Source organism: Elephantulus edwardii, unplaced genomic scaffold (assembly GCF_000299155.1).
Source record: "Elephantulus edwardii isolate Elephantulus edwardi_28Jun2011 unplaced genomic scaffold, EleEdw1.0 scaffold00003, whole genome shotgun sequence".
In the NCBI taxonomy this organism is placed as follows: domain Eukaryota; kingdom Metazoa; phylum Chordata; class Mammalia; order Macroscelidea; family Macroscelididae; genus Elephantulus; species Elephantulus edwardii.
Window position 1 is genome coordinate 11309772 of NW_006399753.1, and position 19469 is coordinate 11329240.

Consider the following 19469-nt stretch of genomic DNA (forward strand, 5'->3'; position numbering starts at 1 on the left):
GCCCGGGGAGCTGGGGGCGCGGGGGCGGCTGACACCGGGCGGAGTCGCGTGCGCGCCACGTGAGGGTGCAGGGCAGCCCAGGGCGCCCGAGCGAGAGGCGCGTCCTGGGAGCAGCCCCGGCCCCTTCCAGCGGAGCAGGGAGGCCCGGCTTAGAATAGAGGAACTGGGGGTGTGCAAACCTCCCCGCTGGGTCTGGACTTCCTCCTGGGGGTAGTGCACCTTCCCGGTTATAAAAGCACTTTCCCTTTGCCCTTCCTCGCTTCATCCTCGCTCTCACGGGCACAGGGGTTGGGGGGTGGATGCTCCGCCGCCGGCGCTTCCCTGGGGGGCTGCGCGCACAGACGGTGGGGCTGGCAGCCCTGCGCCCTTCGAAACGAGTGGCCTGTGTGTGGGGTGGGAGGAAAGAGGAACCGACGACTTCCTGTGCTCGAGGGGGTTCTTGATCCCCACCCTGCTGCAGAGATGGAGCGGGTGGGGGCGGGGCGGGAAGGCGGCACCCGTGGGGACTGTCACGCGACTGTGCACCTATGTTTGATTTGATCCCAGCTGTGCGACCTTGGGCAGGTCGCTTACCCTCTTGGGGTCCTGTCTGGAGAAGGGGCCAACAGAGCGAGGCCAGCCTTGTCTGCAGGGGGCGCACGGTAATGGACAGTGGTGTTGGTGACCTTTTTGCGCATCCCCGGTGCCTAGAAGGGGTGCTAGGGACCCCTGGACTAGAGGATTTATTAACAGAATGGGGGTGGGTGGGCGGTGGTGAATCCCCAGGAAGGAGTGGGTGTGGTTCCCCGTCCCACATCCACCTGGGCTGGATGGCGATCCACGTGCTCCCGGAGCTGGCTTATTTAGTGGAAATACTGCCTTCCTGGGAAAAGGAGCTTAAAGCTCGGCCTTTGGGATTCTCTCCTTCTTGGACAATTGCATTTGGTGAAAATAAGAAGGAAGTGTTCTTTTGATTGTCACTGCCAGATGACTGGCCGCTTGGCTGCCAGTGACAGCTGGAGCTGATCCCCCGTCCTGGGGTTCCTGTAACGGTGGTGGAGGAAGCTGGGGAGAGGAGGCTTTCGCCCTTAGTTGGCCGGTATGCAGAAGTGGTCAGCTGGCCCGAGTTCCTCTCATTGTGATTTGCATTCTCTAGATCTCTGCTGGGGAAGGGCTGGGTGTACTTGGGAAGGAGGTTCAGGTAGATTCGCAGCCTAGGGGACTTGGAGTGGCTTTAAGATGAAGACCCATGAAACCTTTCTGCATGAGGTGTTGATTCAGTGGTGAAGTTGTCTGTTGCCTTCCATGGCTGACAGAGTCCAGTTCCGGCCAGTCTCCTCATGAAGTCACGACCAGTCAGCCAGTGGGCACTTGCATGTGGCTGTGGTACCAAATAGACTAAGACTAGGAGGAAAGGCCTGGCAGTCTGCTTCTGAAAATCAGCCAGTGGTAAGTGTGGATCGCAACAAGTCAGTCCAATCCAGCATGGAGGCACAGGGAGATTTTAAAGGCGTTTTGCATCTTGCACGTCCTGAGCTCCTCTTTCAGATTGGTCCTAGCCATTTCTGCTCAGAGGCCTGTCAGTATCTGGTGGGCAGGAGACCAGCCCCGGTGTTAGTGTTATTTTTAAGAGGTAGCGGCCAGTTTGCATGGAAAGCGGGCTGTAGTTGGAGCCGCTGTGGGCCATTTGTGTCCTCCACAGTGGAGCAGTTACTTGGGTGATAGCCATGACTAGTATTCTCACTTTAGCAAGGCTTAGAGTGCAGGACCTCGGCCTGTGAGGGACCAGTTGAAGACCCTCAGCCAGTCATCTGGCCGCAGAGCCTGTGTGGTTTCCTCTCAGCCCCAGGTGCTCCTTGTGTGGCCCCCTTGAGGACCTGGCTGGTGTGTGCTGGCTTCCATGCCTGGTTTTGAAAGAATGCACATCCTTTGCTCCCTGTGTCTAGAGGCTCTTGTCCACCACTGTGCTTCAGGGTTAGTGCACCAGCTTCTCCATGAACTTGAAGTTGCCTTTCCTTGCTCATCCCAAATGTGGCGGGATTCTCCAGTGACCCACGTAGAGAAAAGTTGCCCTAGGGACTATAGAGCCCAGAGATGGTGACCTCATGCTCAGCGTTTGGTCGCAAACCACCATTCCCGTGTCTTCAGTGATCAGGGATTCAGGGAAACACAGCTGTGTGGATGCACCGTGACCGTGTCGGCTGCACCCTGGGGAGCTCTGGTGACCTGCTCTGTAGGGAGTTGCACTGTTAACCTGAAGACTGGGAGCATTTGCTGGCTGGAATCAGCCAGCAACTCTGAGGAGAAAGCTGGAGAGATTCCTCCTGTTGGGATTTAAAGCCTCAGAAATCTGATGGAGGATTTAGCTGTGAGTCAGACCGACCTGAAGTGACAGTGAGGGTTGCTGTTCTTTTTTTTTAAGCCACGAAGCAAAGGGGCCCTGGTGGCACAGTGGTTAAAGTACTTTTTTGCAAGTTGACAGGTCAGTGGTTCAAATCTACCCGCCACTCCACAGGAGCAAGAAGAGGCAGGTTGCTTTGGGAAAGCAGCTCCCGGCCTGGGAGGCCCCGTTCCCGGCCAGTCCTTGCTGCTGTGCTGTCACTATTGGAACTGACTCCACGGCTGGGTTTGGTTTTTTTGGTTCTTAGCCGCTGTGAGGCTCAAGAAGATTGACCACTCCATTGACTCTGTTTTCCTCGTCTGGGAAGGGGCAAAATCCCTGCCTGGTGTGACAATTTGTGTTCATTACCAAGCTCAAGTCTGAGCAGTCAAACCCACAGAAGAAAGGCCTGGAGTCCGCTCCTGTAGCGGTTAGAAAACCCCCTGGGGCAGGTCTCCTCTGTCTCACAGGGGTGAGGTGGGGATGGGGTGTCACCTCGGGTGCAAGCTCTCAAAGGTCAGACCTAGCTCTCTGTTGGAATTTGAATGGAAGAAATTGACACTTCTTGAAAGGGGTAAACTTGAACTATTTAAAAGCGATATATGATTGGGTATTAGTGTCATGACAAGAGTCCAGATTGAAGGCTGCATAGTGGAATGCTTGGGGGTAGGGGGTGGGGATTGTACACCAATGAAAGAATTTTACTTTTATTTTTCAAAGAGAAGAGTGAACCGGGGGGCAGGGAGGGGCAAGGAGAAAAATGCAACAATGAATGAATGGAAATCCAAAGTCTCTGTAAATGTTCATGAAAATTAATTTTGAAAAAAGGGGTACACTTGGAGGGGATGAGGAGACTGATGTTTCATATTGCCACCCTTCAAGAAAGATTTGTCATGTGATTCTATTTTTCATCCATATCTGAGGGGAAGGTTTTCACTGCGCTGGTTCTTCTCAAGTTAACTCTCCCCACGCGTGTGAGGTTCACTTCCTATTTTCTCATGAGCTGAGCTGCAACCTCTTCCTGCTTTGAGCGGGGGGTTCGCGCCCCCCCCCCCAGTCATGGCGCTGGCCGCCTTGCAGAGGCCGAACTCTGTGAGTTCAAGTTCTCAGAGGCTCTGAAGGGTGCCCGCCACAGCAGGCTGGAAGGAAGATGCTGCGTTTAGAGCCCTGGGCAGCTTTCCAGAGGCATCAGGGTGGGTGGGTGTGGGCCTGCTGCTCAGCCCTGTGATTGGCCAAGACACTTCCTCTACCTCCCGGCCTTCCTCATCTTTTCAAATGAGGCTGCTGGTCAACACATTTTGACTTCCTTGCTCTGTGACAGGCCTCAGCCAGCCACTTACTATTTTGTAAAAATCGTCTCTTCTTGTGTTTTTGGTAGTGGTTTACACAACAGCTTAGGTTTCCCTTCGACAGCTGTCCACACAGGTTGTCCAGTGACATTGTGCAGGGTCCACGATGTGTGCACATTCCCATTATTTCCATCTGGTGGTTCCATTTCCATTAATCTAATGTTCCTGCCTTCCTGGAGCTTTTAAAAAACTTGTTTTGTTGTATTTTAGGTAAAAGTTTATAAAGCAAATTTGAAAAATGGACAAACCAAAATCCACCTTAAGTCTTACCTCTCCACTGTCCAACCCGTGGTGACCCTCTGTTCCAGTCCCTTGTTGGGTTTCTGAGACCGTGAATCACAGCAGGAGGAGGCCAGTCATCTTTCTCCCCTGAAGCCGCTGGTGTATTTGAACCACTGAAGGTGAACATTGCCTTTGGTTAGCAGTGCACACCCTGTGGTTTGTGCCACCAGAGCTACCGGGCCAATTGGGTTCCCATTTAACAACTTCTGTTCACCTCAGTTCATAACTCTGGTTACACTTCCCATAATGTATCAGCGTCATCCTTATGTCTGTTTTTGCTGCTCTGTTTCCATTAGCTTTCCCGTCCTTCCTCAACCCTTCAACTTGGTCTTTGTTGTTGTTATGTGCTGTCGAGTCACTTGCGACTCATAGGGACTCTATGTACAACAGCCCTAAACTCTGCTCTGTCCTGTGCCAGTCGAATGGTCTCTGACACACCCATCCCGATTACCCCAGTCACTGAATCAATCCACCTCATAGAGGGCCTTCCCCTCCTGCGCTGTCCCTCTACTCTACCCAGCAGGATGTCCCTCTCCAAGGACCGGTCTCTCCTTAACAACATATCCAAAGTATGTCAGACGAAGTGGGTCAGTTTTAATTGTTTGGTCTTATATAGTTAATTATTTAAAGGGATAGAATATTCCTAGGTGGTATTGTTACTTTATAATCTTTTCTGCTATCTGGCTGAAAGGTGAACACACAGGTGCTTTAGTTCCACTTTCATAGGGTATCTTAGAACACTAATTAGTGGGAGCTCCTCCAGTCCTGGTTGGTCTGGAAGGCTGCACTTTTTGAGGAATTGAATTTTTTCTTAATTGAAATGTTGTTCTACGGTTTTCTCCCTTTCTAACCTGGATCGTGCATTATGCACAGTGTCCCATTGGGATGGAGTTTTTCATTGGGAATCTGAACCCTAGGACTGGCAGATTATTCCTAAATTTATATCAGAGCTGCCAAGCTTCTCAAAGTTCAAAAAAACCAAAACCCAACCAATTTTATTGGTGTCAAGTCAGTTCTGACTCAGGGGTTCTCAAGGCTATAAATAATATTTTTATGAGATTCGGATGAGGGGAAAGGGATTAAATGTGATTTTATATACATTATGAACAAAATAGCCAACTTTTTTCCTCAAATAGCCAATGTGTCCCTTCGGTGTAAGCCAAGGCATCATTTAGTTTATTCTCCTACTAACATAAGAGTCCAACTGATAGTGGCGGAAACAATTAGGACATTAATTCATTTATTCACCTAAGTTAGCAATGCAGAGGCAGGCCATCTCAGAGGTTAGTTAGTAGTTCTATGGTGTCACCAAGTTCATTGATGGGGCCCATCATTTTATGTTGTTGTAGTGTTGGCAGTTTCTGTTCTCATAGTCACTAGACAGCTGTATTAGTCAGTGTCACATTTTACAGAGACTTGAAGAGGCTATATGTCTTTACAGAAGGAGACTGCCCGTCTTTCTCCATGGACCAGCTGGTGGATTTGAACCACTGACCCTTTGGTTAGCAGCCTACAATGTAAAGCACCACCTTCTTTTTTTTTTATTGTTTTATTATTTTGTGTACTGTCAAATCGGATCTGACTGGTACAGGAGGAGATTGTCCCTCCTTTCCCAGCAGAGCATCTGGTGGATTTGAACCGTGCGCCTTTGGGATTGCAGTGTCAGCTTCTTGCCACTAGGCCACCAGAGCTCCCGTAAAGCACCACCTTCTGAGTGCACCTTGAGGTTGTGCAACAGCTGGGGCTTCTGGGCATGGAATGATGACTGGACTGGCCCGGAGGCCTCAACCGGCAGGTTCTCGCGTTAACATTTGGTCCTTTGAAATTTCTCCCCGTCCTTTCCAAAGTCTTATGAGCCACTGTCTGCTCCAGGAGAAGGAGACATTGTGTTCACAAATATTTAAAAAATTAAAGTTGATGCAGAGCTTTGTTTAAAGAAGTATGGTTAAGAAAGATTTTTAGAAATAATGAAGCTGATCTGAAATTGTTCGAGGAATGTTGTTGTTATATGTGGGTTGGGTTGGAATTGACTCAGCTGACCCTCCAGGGGGTTTTCAGCAGCTTTAAATTGCTCAGGAGATTGTCGGTCTTTCTCCTGAGGAGCAGCTGGTGGATTTGAACTATGTGCCTTTGGGTTGGCAGTGCAGCTGTTTACCAGTAGGCCACCAGAGCTCTCTGTTAGCGGAGTAACATGATTTATTTTCAAAAATGAACATGAACAAATGGATAACGTGCTTTGGAAACGTTCTGTGATTTTCCACGTTTAGAAGGGTCGCGTGATGGCGAAGGAAGAGCATTTTCTGGCTTTGACTTTGGGCCCGTGAAGGGTCAGGTGGGTAACTGTCCCCTGGACACCTGTCAAAAATTGGTGGCCTTGCATTTACTCATACATGGGGGATGAAGCTGGGGGGTGCCTGTCCAGGGACAAAGGACAGGACCAAGGTGAGAGATCACGCCAATTTTGAAAGCTTTTTGGCCGCCTGTGCAGTTGTTGGCCCTCAGGGAGAGTTGCTGAGTCACACACATAACAGGGGTCACTCCAGGAAGCACCGTTTATCGATTATATTGTGGGTGTGTTTATGTAGGTTTTCATTTGAGCAGCCCCTGGTGGCCATGGAGCTGTTATTACGAGGTGCAGTTGAGTTGACAAGTCATAGTGACCCTGTGAATAACAGTTCTAAACCCTGTCCTCTGTGCCGTCCTCCTCATCTCTGACTCACTTGAACCCATTGTTGCAGTCACTGTGTCAGTCCATCTGGTTGAGGGTCTTTCTCTCTTTCACTGATGTCCCTCTCCAAGGAATAGCCTCTCCTAACAACATGCCCAAAGTAAGTGTGATGAAGCGTCACCATCTTTGCCTCCCAGGCGCACTCTGGTTGTGGGTTCTCCACGACGTGTGTTTGTTCTGTCGACAGACTGTGGGAACCTCAGAACTCTTCTCCAACACCACAGCTCAAAGACTCTGATCCTCCTGTCATTCATTGCCCAGCTCTCAGATAAGTAGCAGCTGACTGAAAAGATCATGGCTTGGACTAGGTGCACCTTAGCCTGTAAGCAATGATTTGGAGAGACCCCCTGTTGCTCCAAGGCAGTGGACTAGGGTTGCTGGAGTAGATCTCTGCTGGGTGGATTTGAACCACCAACGTTCCAGATGTCAGTTGAGCACAGGCTACCTTTGCCACTCAAGGACCTGTGGGGCTGCACATTGTAGACCTCACTAGTGAGCATCAAAAAGGGAGTCAGGCCATGGCCTCTTGTGGTTTGAACGCACCAGCAGCTCCACACGAGAAAGATGGGCTGTTTCCCATGGAACTTAGAGTCCCCGAAACCCAGCGGAGGGCCAGCCATGAGTCAGAATTCCCTCTGAGACAGTGAGAGTTTTTCAGTTGTGTCAGAGGAGCCCAGGTTGTGTTAAGCGTTGGGCTGCTAGCCAAAAGGTCAGGGGATTGAAACCACTAACGGTTTCACATGGGAAAGCTGTGTCTCTGTTCTGTAAAGACCAGTAGGCTTAGAGCAGTTCTCCTCTGTGCTGTGAGGCCTTTGTAAGTTGAACTTGACTTAATAGCAGTGAGTTTGCTTTTTCGTTGGTTTGTGAGTCACTGAAGGCTTCTGGATGGTTCCTAAGGCTACTCACCATTGCATCATGGTTGTTGTGGTTTTTGTTGTTGAGTGCCCTCAAGCTGGAACCGACCCATAGCTGTCATTCAGTGAGTTGAGCTCATGCCCTTGACTGGCAGGTTTCCAGGAGGTGACAGTTCATGGAATGTGGGTCCAGGGTGGGTGGAGGTACCTTGGGGCAGGGTTTCCCAGACACACGTATGTTTCTGATGCCTGCTTTGCTGAGTCTTGGGTCCAGAATGGGGGGCGGGGATGGGGCAAGATTCTGATTTTCTGCCATGCCCATGTGATGCCGCCACCTCTCTTTGTGGACCGTGGTGGGGAGATCTTGGGGTCATCTGGGCCAGTCCCCTCCTTTGTTTATTTATAATGGGATGAGCAACATTGGAGGCCTCCAGAGACTGCTGGTGGCATAGTTAGTGGGGACGGCAGGCTTGCAAAGACATGCTAAGACAGTGATCTTACGTGGACCTCAGCTCTCCCTGCAGTGGGAATGGAAAGGGGGTGAAGAAGAGACACCTCTTTTATCACCCATCGTCCTTTCAGTTCGCCAAAGCAGTTGCTGCTGAACTGATTTAAATTCATGGTGACCCATCTGACGGGGCTGACCCGTGCTCCTTCCAGCTCCATGGCTGTGCCCTCCTGCTCGTAGATGGCCAGCTGTTTCTTCCAGGGCCCTCTGGGTGGGTCTTAACTGCCAGGGATTGGTTTATAGCCACGTGTTTCAGTGTTTGCGCCACCGAGGGTCCAGGCTTTGCATGCTGGCTCTGAGTAACAAGCCCTGACGGTGTGGAGGTCGGGGTGGAGCAGGCAGGGGAGCAGGAAGGACAGTGTGGACGTGACATGTCTCGCACACATGACTGGGGTCTAGAGAATGGAGAAGGAGCCTCATGCCCAGGGCTACAGGCCAAGTGCGGACAGCAGATGGGGGAACTGGGACCCGGAAGAGGAAGTGTCTTGCACAGTGGACACAGCTGGCGCTAGAACTGGGCCTGCACTGGCCTGGCTCTCCTGCTCCCATTAGTGCAGGGGGGACTGGCTCAGTGACTAGGACCTGTGCGAGCTGGACATGCTCGTCCTTCTACAGGTGTCCCTCTGTCCCTACTGTACGTCAGCCGGAGACCGTTCCTCGGAATCCATGCTTAAAGAGGTGATCCAGCAGGGAGGGGGACGGTGCTGAGACCAACACCCACGTCAGAGGTTCACGCAAGTCTCCCCAGTGCCCCCCGTGTCTCCAGATCAGGAGGAGGCCGAGGACAGCGAGGGGACAGCCCTGCAAAGGGGCAGCTGTTAGGTGCCAGTGAGTCGCCTCCAACTCATAGTGACCGGACATGGGACAGCATACGCCCTGGTCATCCTCCTCCATCCTCACAGCCTCCGCTGTGTTTGCACTTGCTCTTGGAACCACTGTGCCAGTCCACCACCTGAAGGGTCTTCCTCTCTTTCACAAACTCACCGACTTGATCTTCTCTTCCAGGGACTGCATGATGCCGCCCTCCCCCCATGTCTCATATTTGTGAGATGAAGTCTCTCACCATCCTTGTCTTTAAGGAGCAGACTGGCTGTGGTGTGTGGTGGTGTTGTTGTTATGTGCCGTCGAGTCGCTTGCAACTCATAGCGACCCTGTGTACAACAGCACTAAAACCCGCTCTATCCTGTGCCAATCGCATTGCCTCTGACACACCCATCCTGATTACCCTAGTCACTGAATCAATCCACCTCATAGAGGGTCTTCCCCTCCTGCGCTATCCCTCCACCCTCCCAAGCATGACGTCCTTCTCCAAGGACCTGTATCTCCTTACAATATGTCCAAAGTATGTCAGACGAAGCCCCAGAATCCTTGCCTCCACGGAGCAGCCTGGTTTAACCCTCTCCAGGATGAATCTATTTGTTTTCTTGGCAGTCCATGGTGTATTCAGTACTCTTCTCCAGCACCACAGCTCAAAAGCATCAATTCTAGGGTCACCTCGCTCCCTCCCTCCCTCAGAGAACGGAGTCACAGAGCAGGAAACACTCTGCCATCCCAGCACCAGCTACCAGGGCGATTTTCCTGACAGAGATGGGTCTGCATTTGATGGAAGCAGTGTTTCTTCAGGACGCTTTCAAGCTTTGGAAGTAGCTTTCTGCAAAGCTGGACGCTGGGAAACCGTGGTGCTCGGCCACTCCGGGCTTCCTTTTGAGAGGAGGCAGTGCCAAGGTGCAGGAGGATGGGCCTTGGAGCTAAGCAGGTCTAACTGGAGTCATTCGAGAATTTGCATCTTCCCTGGCACCCCAGAATCTGCTTTTTGCAGATTGTTGTGGCTCTTGAGTCAGAGAATACCTGGCTAAGAGTTGGGGTGCAGGAGAGCTGGGGTGCAGAGCTGGCATGCAGGTACTTGGATCTGTTGCTACTGAGTTGATTCTGACTCACAGCCACCTTCTGGGGTTTCCAAGGCCACGAATCTTTACGGGAACAGACTGCCACCTAGTTTTTCAAAGCAGCTGGTGGGCTCAAATCACTGGCCTCTTGTTTTTAGCATAAATGCCTTAACAGCTACATCGACAGTGCTTTTTTGATCTGTCATAAACCAGAACTAACCCGGCTGCTGTGACGTTGATTCATGATGCCCCTCTGGTGGGTTTCCAAGGTTGTAAATCTTAATGGGAACGGACTGTTGACTTTTCAAATAACAGGTCAGGCTCCCGAGGGCAGGTCCTGGGAGGTACACGGGGCTGCTGCCTCAGGCTGCAGATTGGAGTCTGTCCCCAAGTGCCTTGGAAGAAAGACCTGAAGATTCTACTCAGTGCTATGTGCCCAGTTATTGTTCTCTGACATGCGGGGTCCCGTGAACCAGGCCGACTGGACTGGATTTCAGTTTACCGTCAGCCGCCGCCTCCCCAGATTCTGCCAAAACAGGGCGCTGTGGACAGCGAGGACGTGGAAGTGAAACTGGGACACAACATCCCAGCATGTTTCCCCCACCCCCTGAACACTGGGGCAGTCAGCTGCTCTGTAGCCCTGGGCACGCGAACCAGAGGAGATTCACATGCATTCAGAGAAAGGCTTTTGTTGTCGTTTCCTCCTCTCTGGCTCTCGTGTCTCCAGTCTCTTATGAAGGAATGTGATCTGCTCTGCTGTCCATCACAGCTGTGAAGAACGAGTTTACTGATGCCAGGCCCTGTGATTGCCTCATGTTGGGAGAAAATGCCACTCTTTCAAACAGGGCCCTTGGGGCCTGGGCAGCATGAGGGAAGAGGCAGGATTTGGTTCCTGGGGCTAACTAGGCCCAGCCCTCCTTCCCACCTGGAATCGGGATGTTCCTCTGACGAGGCTTGGAGGTGGGATGCTACCAAAGTCATCCAGGCACCGTGGGGGACCGACCAGCGGGCAGCATGAGTGGGAGTTGTCGTTAGGGGCGGTCAAACCATCCTGTGCTGTCGTTACATTATCTCACTGCCTCTCCCTTTGCTTTTCCCCACCTGACGTTAAGGACTGGTCCCCCCTGACAGCATGCTCAGTAGGTGAGACAGAGTTGTACTTGCCTCTACGGTTAAACTTCATCCAGGCCAGACTTGCTTGTTCTTTGCCAGTCCATGAGGACATGGGGCATTCTTCACCTGCACGAGTCACAGGTATCAGATCTTTCCCGTTATAATTAGTCGTTGTTCAGCACACGCCATCATATGTGACACTGTGAATGCCCCCTGAGTGCCAGGCAGCCAGCTCTTCTTTAAGCCTGTGAGTGATCACCCTGTTGACAAAACCCAACCATCTGGTGTCAGGTAGCTCTGACCCACAGGGCCGCTGAGGCTGCTTCCTGTAAGAGGGCACACCACCTCATCTTCCTCTTTGGAGCACCTGGTAGGTGTGAAGCTGCGTACTTTGGGATGCTGCTGGATCCTACCAGAGAACTGTTAATCTCTGCAAAATGTAGCTAGATAATTCCAGAGACTTTCAGAAACTGCCAGATATTCCTGGATACTTGGTGGCTTCATGGAACGGATTTGTGCTGCTAGCCCCAAGGTACACAGGTCACAGCCACCAGGTGCTCCAAGGGAGAAAGGTGGGCACTCTCCTCCCAGGTGATTGACAGCCTCTGAAAATCGTGCCGTAACATCAGCGTGTGAGTCATTTCTGACTTGATGGTACGTAACCACCACCACCGGGTACTCCTCGTTCCTGCTGCTCAGTACGAGATTCTGCTAGAAATTGCTAGAGGCTGATCAGTGTTGCTGGATCCTCCAAGGTGGTGTTGTTATTGTTGAGTCATCTGTGACATTTAGTGACCCTGTGACCGGCAGATATGAGCCTTGCCCTTTCCTGTGCCGTCCGCACGATCTCTGATAAACTCGAGACCATCGGTCCAGTCACCGTGTCAGTCTCTTGTTCTGCCTCCACGTTCTCAAGCATGATGTCCTTCTCCAAGGAATGACCTCTCCTAACAACATCCTTGTCTCCAGGAGCACCCTGGTTTCACCTTCTCCATGACAGACCTGATTGTTCTCTTCACAGCCCATGGGATAGTCAATATTCTTCTCCAGTACCACAACTGGAAGGCATCAAAGAGTCTTCTGTTATCTTTAGTTACTGTTCAACACTCAGCTGCATAACAAGTAATTCAGGCCATGGCTTGGATTAGGTGCACCTTGGTCTTCAAACTAACATTACTCCTTAGTACAACGGAGAGGTCCTTGTTAGCAAATTTTCCCAAGGCAACTCAACTCGTCTTTCGATTTCTTGACTGCTGGTACCAAGGGTTGATTGTGGACCCAAGAAAGATGAAATCATTGACAACTTCAGTCTTTTCTCCATATTGTCACGATGTTGTCTGTTGACTCAGTAGTGAGGATATTTGTTTTCTTGATATTGAGATGTAATCTCTATTGAAGGTTGTAGTGCTTGGTTTTCTGCAGCAAGTACTTCAAGTTCCCCTCACTTTCAGCAAGCTTGTTTGTGCTATCTCTATAACACGATTTACTGAACTTTCCTCTAATCCTGATGCTCCATTCTTGTTAAAGCCCAGTTTCTCGAATGATTTGCTTAACAATGAATAGGTATGGAGAAAGAAGACAGCCCCAGCACACACTTTTCTTGATTTGAAACCAGCGTTGGTCTTGGTATAAGCATTTTTAGACACGTCTAAATACTGCTAGACAGTGCTCAGTATAAACTGATGGTGTTCGATGCTGGTAGACATGATGCGATCTCAGGACTGTTCAGCACTGTGTGCAGCACTGCAAGCTGTCACTAGTCACTGCTGGGTCCTGCTGGACTTTCCTGAAGAGTGTGGTGCTTTTCTCCACCCCCCCATTCTATTTTTAGTGTGTGTGTGTGTACCCCCCCCATTCTATTTTTAGTGTGTGTGTACCATCAAATCAGATTGGACCGGTACAGGAGGAGATTGTCCCTTCTTCTCCAGCAGAGCATCTGGTGGATTCGAACCACTCACCTCTGGGTTTGCAGTGCAGCTTCTTGCCAGTAGGTCACCAGAGCCCGCCAGTGTGATGCTTTTCTAAGTGGACATCTTGGAGTGATAAGTGTCTCAGAACCTGCCCTGTTAAGTGGACCTTGCCAGCTGAGGAAGTTGGAGTGTGTTTATTACTGGAGGTGATAGATGACTTGGACTGATTTAAGTGCTGACGTTTTGGTAAACTCGGTGTGAACCTGGCTCTTGCTAACAGCTTTCCTGATGTGTGTGCTGTTGGGATGTACAGTGTGCTGCCTCCGTTGCATTACTCTGTCCACCAGCACCTGCCCAAGGCGTGGGGTCCCAGGAAGAGAACCTTGGGCTTCCTGCTTTGCCAGTGAGGTTTCAGTGTCACCAACCTGGTCTTGGAAGACGTGAGACGAGGTGGGTCCAGGGATTGCAGCTCTGCTCCTGATGGTCCTCTGCCCATTTCCAGCAGGTGGAAGGGATAGAATATTCTGTGCCTGTGTTCTCTTGTCACCTCTGTTTCTTTCCTCCAGTTGTAACTTTTGGGCACACGAGCACTTGGGGCAGAGGACTTACATTGTAACCAGCACCCACAAGTGATTGGGACCCGGTGATCTCCAGCTCCCAGTGAAGACACGTCTGTTTTGTATACTCTTCTGTGCAAATAACATCTGTCTCAGGAAGCCCTGGTGGTGCAGGGATGAAGCACTCTTCTGCTAATCAGATGATCGGTGGTTGGGATCTACCTGCTGCCCCTGTGAGAGTAATGTGGGAGTCAGCTTCCTTTCAGCCTGGGGAACCGTGTGCTCTTCTGTGGGGTCTCTGAGTCAGAATGACTGAATGGCACACAGCAAGAGCCTCCGTCTCCAACTCTTGGGTTCGTTGGGGTGCAGGTGGCTGGGGTGAGGTGGAAGGACATTTCAGGTTGCTTAGACCCATCCTCCTTGTTCAGACATTCCTCTAGGTCGTATAGCCCTGGTGTGTCCACTTGCCATACAGCGGTCACTTGTGGTTGCTGTGAGGCTGAACACTTGACTGTAACACTGATGTGTCAAATGCGTTAATGGTTGGTTACCCAATGTGGACAGAGAGTGGGGTGGAGCTCCCCGATTAAAACTAGTTTGGAAGGAGGAGTGGCATCCACTTCCGTAATAGCTTGCCTCTGGAAACCCTATGAGCCTGGAGTCGAGGACTCTCCTTCATAGAGTCGCCTGCAACTCAACGGCACTTAACAACAGACCCGTCCTATATCCATTTAGGGGCATGGCCTACCTGGGAGGTAGAACTTGAAAGGTACAAGCAGGAACAGCTTGAAGTGGATCGGAGCTGGAGGTGGTCAGCCAGGAGCCCCGCCTGCTCACTCTGCTGAGAAGACCTGAAAACATCTGTACCCCACGGCTCAGACGCTCTGATCCAGAGAGCTGATAGGATAAGGGTTGCCCAGTGTTGCATAAAACAAACAAACAAAAACCCCCAACCTTACTTTGCTGCTGTCAAGGAAATTCCAACACTGAACCTGCAGGACAAGGAGATTCTAACTCACCCTGACTGTGCAGGACGAGATAGAACTGTCCCATAGGGTTTCTGAGGCCCTAATCTCTGGAAGCAGAGTGTATTCAAACCACTGACCTTTAGGTTAGCCGACAAGCACTTTACCATTGCACCACCAGAGCCACTCAGAGCTGCACAGGAGTGTACAAATCATGTGGGATGCCACTTATTTATAGAACGAGGTACCAGATCAGAGAGGCTAGAACCCTGCCCGGGGCTGCACAGCAGCCAGAGACCCCATGAGGGGATGCTTTCTCCTTCAGCTGACCACACAGCCTGTTCTTGGATGTGATGGAGGGGCAGAGGGGGTACATCCTCTGCTGGTGAGCGGGCTGGCCTTCCTGTTCTGATCCAAGAGGGTTGGTTCAGGAGCGCCTGGTACCTACTAGACGGACACCCCTAAGACCCACAGGTAGCAAAGGAGAGGACTTCTTCCACAGCTGGGGCCCCTGCTGGGTGGCTGGAGCTGGGTGGATTCACTCTAGCTGTGGGTGGGTTTAATTGACTTTGGTGCTTAGGGCAGTTGGGTGCCCCCTTTCACCTGCTATGTTTGGTCCTTGGCAATCTTCATGTGGCTGGCTTCTCTGGGCCTAATCTGTTTTTATATCTCAAGGGTGGTTGGCTGAGATTCACCCTATATGATCTAGTATGAACACAACAAGGAAATAAAATGCTAGTTGTAAGATTATACACATAACATTTGGGCTGCCAGCCAGAAGATTGGCAGTTGAAATCCTCCAGCAGATAAGGGGGAGGAAGATGGACAGACTCCTTCTGTTATGATTCGCAGCCTTAGAAACTCAGTGGAGGGTCTCGCTTGATGCCAGTGGGTTTATAGGAATTTAGGATTAGCCACACGTTTCGGAGGACATGAGTCTATCCATGACAAGGACCTGTATGTCTCTGTTGTGTCTGAAAGACTCCTGCCTGCTCCTGGACACACAATTCAGTGTCTCTGCTGGAGCCCCTTGGTGGCCCAGCCATGTCCCCGGGAACCTCTTAGGGGCCCTGGCTGTGGGGCCCTGTCCCTTCTTAGTGGAACTGTCTCTTTCCCAAGCAATGTTTCTCAAAGTTTCTGTGGTAAAATAAAGGGGAAGTGTAGGAAACAGCATTTGCATTCTTCTGGCTTTTCCCTGAACCTTCTCTCAGAGTAAATGAAGAGTCAACTAGCTGTGACCTTCTTGAGGTCTCCTGGCCTGCCCCCACCCCTGCTGCCAGGAACGTGGTTTGCAGACAGCTTTCTCCAGGTACAGTGAGCTTTGTCACAAGGTCTTGGACAGTTAAAACCAAAAGAAAGGAAACCTATTCCCTCTCCCCTTCCTCCACACTCCCTTTGCCTGTGATTGTATTAGGAGCTCTGTTGGCACGATGGTTCAGGGCTTAACTGAGAACAGGAAGGTTGATGGTTTGAATCCCCCCAGCTGCTCTGTGGAAATTAGCTGAGGCAGTCTACTTCTGTCAAGATTCACAACCTTGACAATTTCCACCCTGTGCTATAGGGTCACTCTGAACAGGGTCTCTGTGTGTTGGAATTTCCTAGAAGGCTGTGGACTTGGGCTTCACAGATCATTTTATCAATTAGCTGTTGGAAGAGGAGGGAGTTTGCTCTTGTCCGCCTTCCGGGGCTCCTCAGTGAGGCAGAGCTGAAAGTGCCCGAGATTGCACAGCCAGTGAGGAGCCTGGAATGTTCTATGAAAAATTCTCTCCAGAGAAATTCGGTGCCATCTTTGTGGAGGGCAGAGTGCAGGACATCATGGCTGCCGAGTAGAGCGTCAGCGAGAATGAGGGAGACGCCCATGGGATGAGTGATACAGAGGTCAGCCGTACACACTCATGAAGAGGGCCAGGACCGAGGACACTTCCTTCTCCTCAGGTGGCACCAACCCCATGTTGGCTACAGGAAGAGAGCTGGCTGTTTTTAAATCCAGTATCTGCTCTGGGTCAGACTCTCCTTGACCTCTGCATTTGACCTTCTAACTGCCATTGTATAGGGAGTCCTGGTGGCTTAGTGGTAGAACCGCGCTGCCAACCCAAAGGCATGTGGTTTGAGTCCATCAGAGGCTCCGTGGAAGAATGATGGGCAATCTCCTCAAATAACGATTTTCAGCCTCTGAGGGTCAGCTTTTAGCCTATCCCCACTCTACGGTACATGACAAACACAACACTGCCGTATTATAAATGAAAGTACCCGGGACCAGAGAGAGGCCGTGTGATTTTTCTGGGTCTCACCATTCTTTATTTGTTAGCAACTGATGGAATGAAGAGATTATGGAGACCTCGCAGGAGCCCTGGTGGTACAGCGGTTAACTTGTCAGCTACTAACTTAAAGGTACATGGTTCGAACCCACTGACTGCCCTTGGGGAGAAAGGAGAAGCAATTTGCTTCCATAAAGATTTACCACCTTGGGATTCCTGGGAGGCAGATCTCTGTCCTGTAGGATCACGATGAGTCACAGCTGAGTGGACCGCAGGGGGTTTGATGTTTTCTGGTGTAGACAGTCCACATCACCTGTACCTGTGTTCATGTAGACACTGTCCAGGAAGGACACTGAGGGTCAGCTCTCTAGCAGCACTGTTGTTGTGTGTGGTTGTGTCAGAACTGACCCATCGCTGACCCTCCAGGGGAGTTTTTAGAGGCTGTAAATTCCTCGGTAGTAGGTTGTTCACCCTTCTGCAGAGCAGCTGGTGGATTTGAACTGTGTGCCTTTGGGATTGCAGTACAGTTTACCACTAGGCCACCAGAGAGCTCCCTCGATGAACAATAACAGTCTTTTCTGTCTGAGTAACATTGTTTGTGGCAAAGCAAAATGTAAATTCCAAAGCAAAAAGGAACTTAAGTTCAGAGGGAGGGAGCTGCCGGCCCCAGTAAGGGAAGTAGCAATGTGTCCTCGGTGAGCTTGAGTGTGTCTTGCTGTGTTTGACCTCTGAGAGTCTTGACCCCCTTTTAAAGGTCACCAGTGTCCTGTGGTCCCTGGCAGGGATCAGGGACAGAGGGCAGCGGAGGCCCTTGTGTTCGGAGAAGCCCGTGAGGTGAACCATCACGTGTGGTACTCAGCGGGTGTTAGAGCTACGACCGTTCGTGGGATTGCAAATTTCCTGACGAGTCTCTATGGTATTTAAAATGCAGGGTTTTTTCTCAAGTTCCCTGTCTGTTATGCAACCCGCTTGTCATCTTCGCCTGTGTCAAGGAGAGAGAGAGTCTCATTTGAAACACCTCAGCCATTTTTTATAGGAATGTGTGTATGTGTGTGTGAGTGTGTGTATGTGCGTGTCAAGAAGGGAGGTACCGAATATCAAAAGGTGCCAAATGCCTGCTTTAATGAGTGAAGGTAGGGGTTAGTGTCCTACTCTGGGTAGACATTTAAAACTGATGTGCTTTTTTGGGGGGAGGGAGAAGATATTTAACCCAACATTTGGCGGTTCAACATGGTGCCCTTTTTAATATTCATTTCAAACCACAGGAGTTGTAATTTTTACATCTGTATCCTTGTGTGTCAGGGATTAGGCATGGAATGAGGACACATGTGTTGCTGGGTGCCCCCGAGTCAGTTCCAACTCATTACGTCCCTGTGGGGCAGAGCAGGTCTTCGCAAAGCTTTCCCTGGCCTGCCTTCCTAATGGGACCTGCCACTGGTGGGTTTGAACCACTGACTCTTTACTTAGCGGCTGAGCACTTAACGTAATGAACACGGCCAGGGCTCCTTGGGAATTCATTTGAGGTGCTTCAAAGGGTCCATCTCCCATGTGGGGCTCCAGATTGCCTTGTTTGGCCTTTGCCCTGCCCCCTTTTCTGCCCTTACCTCCCCTACTCTCTGCTACCTGCCTCTGCTTGGGAGGATGTGGGTGTGAATCCAGCAGCTGTATACTGGAGTGAATGAATGAATGAATGAATGAATGAAGAGATGGCAGGCAGCTTCTGGCTGTGCTGGGCACTGGCTCACAGCTGAGTCAGGTCAGCCCCTCGCCTTCTGAGGACTGGAATATGCCCTGATGCGCCCCTCCCCCACTCCCCCAGCAGACAGGCTCCTGTATCCTCCTGGGAAGTGCTCGAGGTCCCTTCGGAAGTCAGACACACTGTCAAGAACTTGACTATTATTAGCCCCTTTAAAACAACTCAGTGGGCCTCACCTCGGAAGACAGGTCTGGCATGCTGTTCCTGGCAGGCCATAGCCTTGCACACACCTTTCCTGCCCTGGACATGTGAGGTCACCATGAGTCAGAATCATCTCCATGGCAACTGTAGGCAACAAACCTTACCCTCCCTCAGGAGCCTGCACCTCCTGCTGCGCCTCCGTTGGGAAGCTGGGTGCTGTGGCTCTCCCTCTCCCACTGGGTTTTTGTCAACCCGAGGGGGCCAGTTTCAGCTGCACCAGCCACTTGCCTGCTGGCTCCCGTTCCTGGAACAGGAGCCTGGCCTCTGCCTGGGGAACCTGCACTGCCATTGGCTCATTTGTGCCCCAGGTGGGTCTCTTCACCTCCGAGCCCCCCTCCTCTACCTGTGGAGTGGTTTGGGAACACTCCATGCTGAGATCTGTAGGGATGAAGTTGAGTGGCCTTGGTGACCAGGAAGGCCTCGATCTGTCCTCACTGACCATCCCCTGAGGGGTGCGGCCACATTGCTGTCCCCTGAGTGGGGGGAGTGGCCCCTTGGATGCAGGATGGGTGTCTTTTAGGCCTCTGCCCTGCTCTCCCCTCCCCCCTCCTCATTCTCAGAGCCTGGGACTTACCATTAACTCTAGACCTGCCTGTAGGGAGATGCGCTGACCGAGGGTGAGCCTCCTTGGTGCTAAATTAAAGATGAGCTTCCCGGCTCTCAATTCTACCTAGCTTTAAAATCAATGGCTCAGTATTTATAAGAAAAAGAGAAAAGAGAGGAAAGGGTAAAAAAAAAAGAGT